We start from the raw sequence: 6,289 nt of genomic DNA, 5'->3' as shown, positions 1-6,289 counted from the left end.
TTCTGTGCCGGGGTGGGGTCGGGGGAGACAGTCCCGAGGTCCTCAAGGAAAGGGAGCAGGGTTGGTGTGCTCCAGCGTGTTCATGAAAGTGTTGCCTCAGAATTCAGGTGCTGCTCTCCAAGGGGCCCAAGTAACTGGCTTCTAGAATAACAATGTTAACAGAGGCAGAGACTACACACTTGCAGATGCAGACCCTATTTCTGAAGCAAAAGTCTATGTGAGTGCTCTACCCCCTGTGTTCTGGGGGCACCTAACCTCTGGCAAATTGCAAGGAGCTCCCCGACTTTGCACGGGGCCACAGGGAAAGAAGTGCTCCCCTCCCTAGCACAGGACACAGAGCCCCACCTCTCACAGTGGCCCCGGTTCTGTGTGGGAAGTCTGATCCTTTCCTTCCAGGGAAGTGAAGGAAGGTGGTTCTGTTCCACCCATATCCCTCCTAACCTTCCTTCTAGAAACTCAGGAGAGGCAGAGGGACACTTGGGGCCCTCATGGGTGGTGATTGGGGGGGGGGTAGGGATGAACTTCTCCCCTTAGAAGAAAACCAGGTCCCCCAAAGCAGACCTATCCTAGTCAGAGTGCTCTAGGTTGTACCAAGCCAAGGCCAGCAGGCCATTTGGTCCGCTGCTCTGGAAGTGAGTTAATTCAGTTAGTCCTCATGAATCCATAAATGAGGCACTATTAGCTCTACTTTTACAGATGAAGAAAAAAATCCCCAGAGGTACCCAACCTCCATGGCCCAGGCTGGGGCCCCTAATTCCAGAGTGTGGGTGCTGCTCAGGCCTGAGTTAGGCGGCCTCTCTGGGTGGAAGCACGGTGGGCTGCCTGGAGAGAGCCTAGGGCACTCTGGATGTGGTTTGGAATTGCACCCTGTGGGACAGCCACCCTTCCCTGGGGTCTGATTCTGTTCATCCATGGGTGTGGGTGCTCCTGCCCCATGCCTTCAGCTGTAGCCAGGAGCTGGTGGCTGCTGTCCCAGGACAGGGCATCATTTCTCAACCTTGGCTAACATTGGAGTCGACTGGGGCACTTAAAATACTTGTCAGTGCCCCACCATCGGACAGTCAGATCTGATGGGCCTGGAGTGGAGCCCAGGTACGTTTTTCTGTTTGTTCGTTTGTTTTCAGGTTCCCAGGTGATTCTCATGCGGAGCTAGGCAAGAAGAACTGCTGGAGTCAGGACACCTGGGTTTGAACCCTGTCCCACGCTGCATTATTGCCCCAGAGCTTTATCACTCGCCTTATCTGAGACTCAGTTTTCCTCATCTGTCTAATGGGCATGGTCTCAGCCTCAAATAGCAGGGGGATAACAATGTGAGACTGTGGATGTGGATATGCTCTGCAAACTAGAGGACCTTATAAAATGGGAGGGATTATCGTGGGGCCGTTGCCGGAGTGAACACTGTACCAGCCTCCAGGCCCCAAGGTTGCTGACTCGGGTCAGCTCTGTCATATTTTTGCAGAGTGCTTCTGAGCACGTCAGAGCTTCCCTGCCCATTTCCATGTACACTTGCCCAGAGCCTCCCTGTCCTCTAAACCTTCTGAAAAGGAGGATTTTATAGGTGTGCCAGCAGCATCTCTGCTGTGGTTCTAGCTACAGGAACCCCACTGACTGATGGATAGTATGTCTTAGAAACCTTTGCAGAGGGAAAATACTGCATCCAAGTGGGGAGATGGCGGCAGGGATCCTGAGGCTCTCAAGCTGGCTGGGGCCTTCCGGAACTGTCTGCTCTTGACACACACTGGGGCTATACTGCCACCGTGGGGCAGCCTGGGGAACTGCAGCTGACTTGACGCTGGCCCGCAGAGGGTCCTTTTGCCTAAGCGGTGGTCCCAGGAGGCCCATTGTGGGTGCTTGTTAAACTTGCAGGAGCAGGGGACCCGTCACCGAAGACCGCCTGAGCTAGAGGCTTGGGAGGGCTTCTGGGACTCTGCATCTAAGCATGCCCTCTGGGCAATTCTAATGCGTGGAATCACCCAATTTCTCGGTGACCCAATTTGTAGAATTCAGGGCAACTTCAGAGCCCCTTGTTCAGAAATTATTAAGAATTTCAGGACAGCGACAGCAGAGCTTTGAGCCAAGGACAGGCCCTGTGTGACCGCATGGGCTGCGTGCCTGGGAAGCCGGCCCTGTTCTTAAGCGCTCTGAATCTGGAGGGTCACTGCTCGCAGCGACCATCTTGAGTAACGTCCCCCGGGGTAGGTGAGAGCATGCACCTGGGGGTGGGCAGTCTTTGAACAGACTTTGGACTCTATGACTTATGACTTAAGTGACTTTGGACACATTCCTAAGCTCTGAGCCTTTTTAACCTCATCTTTAACTATTGGGTTAATTTCTACTTCAAAGACTTGCTTTGTCTCAGTGGGGTTAGTCCTGCATCCCAGGTTCCGTGTTCGGGTTTTGGATGTGAAGATGAAGTAGGTTTCGTCCCTGTCCTGAAGGGCTGATACTGTAGTGGACAGAAACAGCCATGGGAGTCCTCCCTGATCAGGAGACGGAGGTGTGCCCAGGTGCCCTTCGGAGGAATTATCTGCACAGCTATTGTCCCATAGTGGGTGCAAAGACAGTGGTAGGGAGGAAGTAGGGACACAGGGGAAGATTTGGGGTGTGTGTGTGTGTGTGTGTGTGTGGAGGGGAAGGTGAAGTTCAGGCAGAGAGGACAAGCCACACGTGGGCTTGAGGCTCCCTGTGATAGAGGGAGGGTGTGGGTAAGGGAGCAGCTGGAGAAGAAGCCAGAGGAGAGCTCATCAGGAAGGATTTTGAGGGTCTTGCCGAGGGATTTCAGCTTCGGACTGAAAGGAAAGAATTTAAGCAGAGGATGGGCTGATTGGATCTGTGTTTTAGAAAGTGAACTCCTGGGTGGCTCAGTGGGTTGGGCCTCTGCCTTTGGCTTGGGTCATGGTCTTGGGGTCCTGGGATTGAGTCCCATATCGGGCTCTCTGCTCGGGGGGAGCCTGCTTCCCCCTTTCTCTTCTGCCTGCCTCTCTGCCTACTTGTGATCTCTCTCTGTCAAAATGAATAAATAAAATGTAAAAAAAAAAAAAAAAAAAAAGAAAGTGAACTCCTACTGTGCTATCTGGCAAGGAGGTCCTGGCAGGAAAGAATGGCAGTAATCCAGATGAGAAGGGAGGGTGATTTGGCCTAGGCAGGGAAAGTGGGGAGCAAGGTCAGAAGGCAGAGTTTTCAATGAGGTAGCTGATTCCTGGGACCTGGGGACTTGCTGGACGTAGGACGTAAATGAGGAGTCAGCAATTATACTAGGGGTCAGGCTACAACGGCTGGGAGGATGCTGGTACCATTCTTGGGGATCTTGGGGATCACAACCAGAGGGGAGGAGGGATATGGGAAGAGAAGAGGGGAGAGTTTAGGAGGAAAAGTGATGAGTTCAAATGTTGTTCTTGTTTTTGAACTTGTAATCTGTAAGGTGTAAGATAAAATAGGTAAGGTACCTGAGTGTACAAGATGAGTTCAGTTTTGGTCACACTGAACTGCAGTTGCATGGGGCCCCCTGGGTGGAGAAGACACACTCGACTTCCCCATCACCCTCATGCTGACATCCAAGTTCATGAACAAGACCCATTGGTTCCATCCACAAGAGAGGGGAGTTGTTGGAGAAGGGCAGGAGCAACTGGTGGGAAGGACTATCCTTTGGAAACAGGAAGACGGGTTCAGAAAAGGGGAACAGGGTCGTGGCTTTCTGGCTAACTCCGTAGAGGTTTTGATGGGAAGGTGGGATATTCTCACATTCTCACTTGCTTTTCTCTGATCAGGAGAAGGCGGTATGGGGAGAAGCATGAAAGGGTGTTGTAGAGATGAGGGGATGTGGGAGCGAGACAACTCTTGCAGGTTCCCCAGGCAGGATTTGGAGCTTGAGGGTTCCATGATGGTGTCAACCCACACCGTGGTGGGACTTTCTCCATCGGGGCCCAGCAGGGCTGCGCGGGAGTGCCAGCGTTGGCTGGTGAGGCTTCTTCGGAGTTGAGGTGTGCAGGGCGGGAGAGACCCAGATAGGTGGGGGTAACAGTGGAGCCCTGGGTCTCATCTCCTTAGGGAAGGAGGCAAAGCCAGAGAGGCTTGAAGCGTTGGAAAATAGAATGGGGAGACCAAAGTCTCATTCTCTCATCATTGAAATGCTGACATCACAGAGCCCATCTGGTTTCTTGCCGTAATATAGACTATGGTCAGAGTGAGAGAGTGGGGTGTTCAGATTCTCCCTGGGAGCCCTGGGGCTCAGCATGTGGCTTCTGAGCTTTGAGGGGATGGAGGCCAGACTGGTGAAGTCAAGAGCATAATAAGCAGTGTCTCTGGAATTTGGCCTTGGACCAGCTTGGCATGCTGGGGCGGGGGGGCTGGCGGGGTGGTGGTCTTGGCAGATGGTGGCATATGAACAACCTGCAGGTGCCAGCCCAGTCCTCCTGGGTCACCAAGACCCCGTGAATGTCTGATTACCAGGGTGCTGTGTGGGTTGTTCAGATGACCCCTGAGTTGTGTGGGGTAGGGTGGAGTGGGGGTGAGGCAGCCAGGAGCTGGAATCCTAAATGACCTGTGGGTGAGCAGGGAGTTCGCAGCCGAGGGCTGCAGGGCTGAGAGGAGGCCCAGGGATGGCTGAGGAGCATGGCAGAGTGGTCCTGGTTGAGGGGGGCCCTAGGGGGGGAGCCACGCAAAGACACCTGGTTCACCCCCACCCATACCCCCTCCCCAGCAGGATGTGGGTGACAGTAGAGTGAGCTGCCGATGGAGAGGCCAGGGACAGTCCTGGGGCAAGTGATGCCAGGTGGCTGGACCAGCATAGCCTTCCTGAACGCTGCTCTTCCTGAGCCCCCGCATCAACCCCTCTGTAAAGGGAAGTGAGGAGACTCCAGATCCTTCTCTGTACCTCCTAGTGCAAGGTCAAGGGACCCGCTCCATCTTCGCCTTTACTGCTGGGCACTGGCTGAACGACGGTATGGCTGAAGGGTCTCAGGGAAGAGTTTCGGTGACCCCTCAGAAGCATGCATGCCCAGTGACGGGCCAACCCCTTGCCAGGCTGGGCTGCTCCCAATTCCTCCACTGGCCACATGCCTCGGATGGGGCGGGGTCCTGGGTTTGGGCTGGGCAGAATGGGGACGCCACCAACTCTGTCTCTGTGCTGGACCCGATGACTGGGAGGCCCTATGGGGTGGGGGGGAGGCATAAAGGGCAGCGTGCTGCCATGCGCCCCACACATGAAGAGGGCACACATGGAAAGAAGGTGCCCGGGAGGAAGGAAAGGCAGGACGTAGTACAACGGCTGGAAGGTGAAAGAGTCGCTAAATGTTTTACAGCTTTCTTCCTCACTGGGCAGGCAGCCAGGGGCTGGGTAGGAGCAGGAGGTAGGGTTCACACTGGCCAGAGGTTCCCAGGAGTTAAGAGCTTAGGAGGCACTAGAAGAAGCAACTGAGGCACATTCTAGAAACTCCTCCTGAAAATCCTCTCCAAGGAAAGGAGACCCATCATGGGCTAAAGGGTAGATTAAGGCCATTTGACTGAACGGCAAGGGCTGGGAGCTGGGTGTGGGGGATGGTAGAGAAAGCAGGCGCTGAGCATGCATCGGCCCCGCGTGCCCTAAGCACACTGTGTATGTTAACTCCCTGCGCTATTTTGAATGCATGGAGAGGGGGTGCCCAGGTTTGCAGGGGAGGCCTGGTCTGGGGGTTCCCCTCGGCCTTGCCTCTGCCTGGTCTGTTCTCCTTGACCCTCTGGAGTGTGGCCTGAGTTGACCCCCGCGTGCCTCTCGCCCTTCACCTGCTTTCCCTGGGCCCCCGGAGGACGCTGACGCAGGCTAACTGAATGCATAACTTTATTAAATAAATGCTTTGTCATGACAAAAGACAAAGATCAAGGAGTAACATAAATTATACGTTGAATAAATAGTATACAGCAATCTTCACTTTTTTAATAAAACGTGAGATCCTCTGGCTTTTTTTTTTTTTTTTTTTATTTCCTCAGGTACAAAATGCTAGACAGGAGGCGGGCCCCTCTGCATTCAGGTGATTTTTTTTTCCGCTTTTTTTTTTTTTTCCCCACAAACTGGTTTTATTTGTCAATTTATTTTTTCATCCTTTTTCACCAGTAAAGATTATGAGCATTTATTTAAAAAAAAAGTTTAAAACAAAACAAAGGGAGAGAGAATAGAGCTATGATATGTATGTACGTAAGACTAGAGAGCTACAGTAATATGTGTGGTGGTTATTGCTGTCTTCAAAAAAGAAAAAAAAAACCGGTAGGCAACTCGGAATCTGAAGGAATCTTGTCTGACAACTGTCTATCCGTG

The sequence above is a fragment of the Martes martes genome (assembly GCF_963455335.1).
Source record: "Martes martes genome assembly, chromosome: 3".
NCBI classification, from domain to species: Eukaryota; Metazoa; Chordata; class Mammalia; order Carnivora; family Mustelidae; genus Martes; species Martes martes.
The sequence above is the reverse complement of the archived record's forward strand: the minus strand, read 5'-3'. Positions refer to the sequence as shown.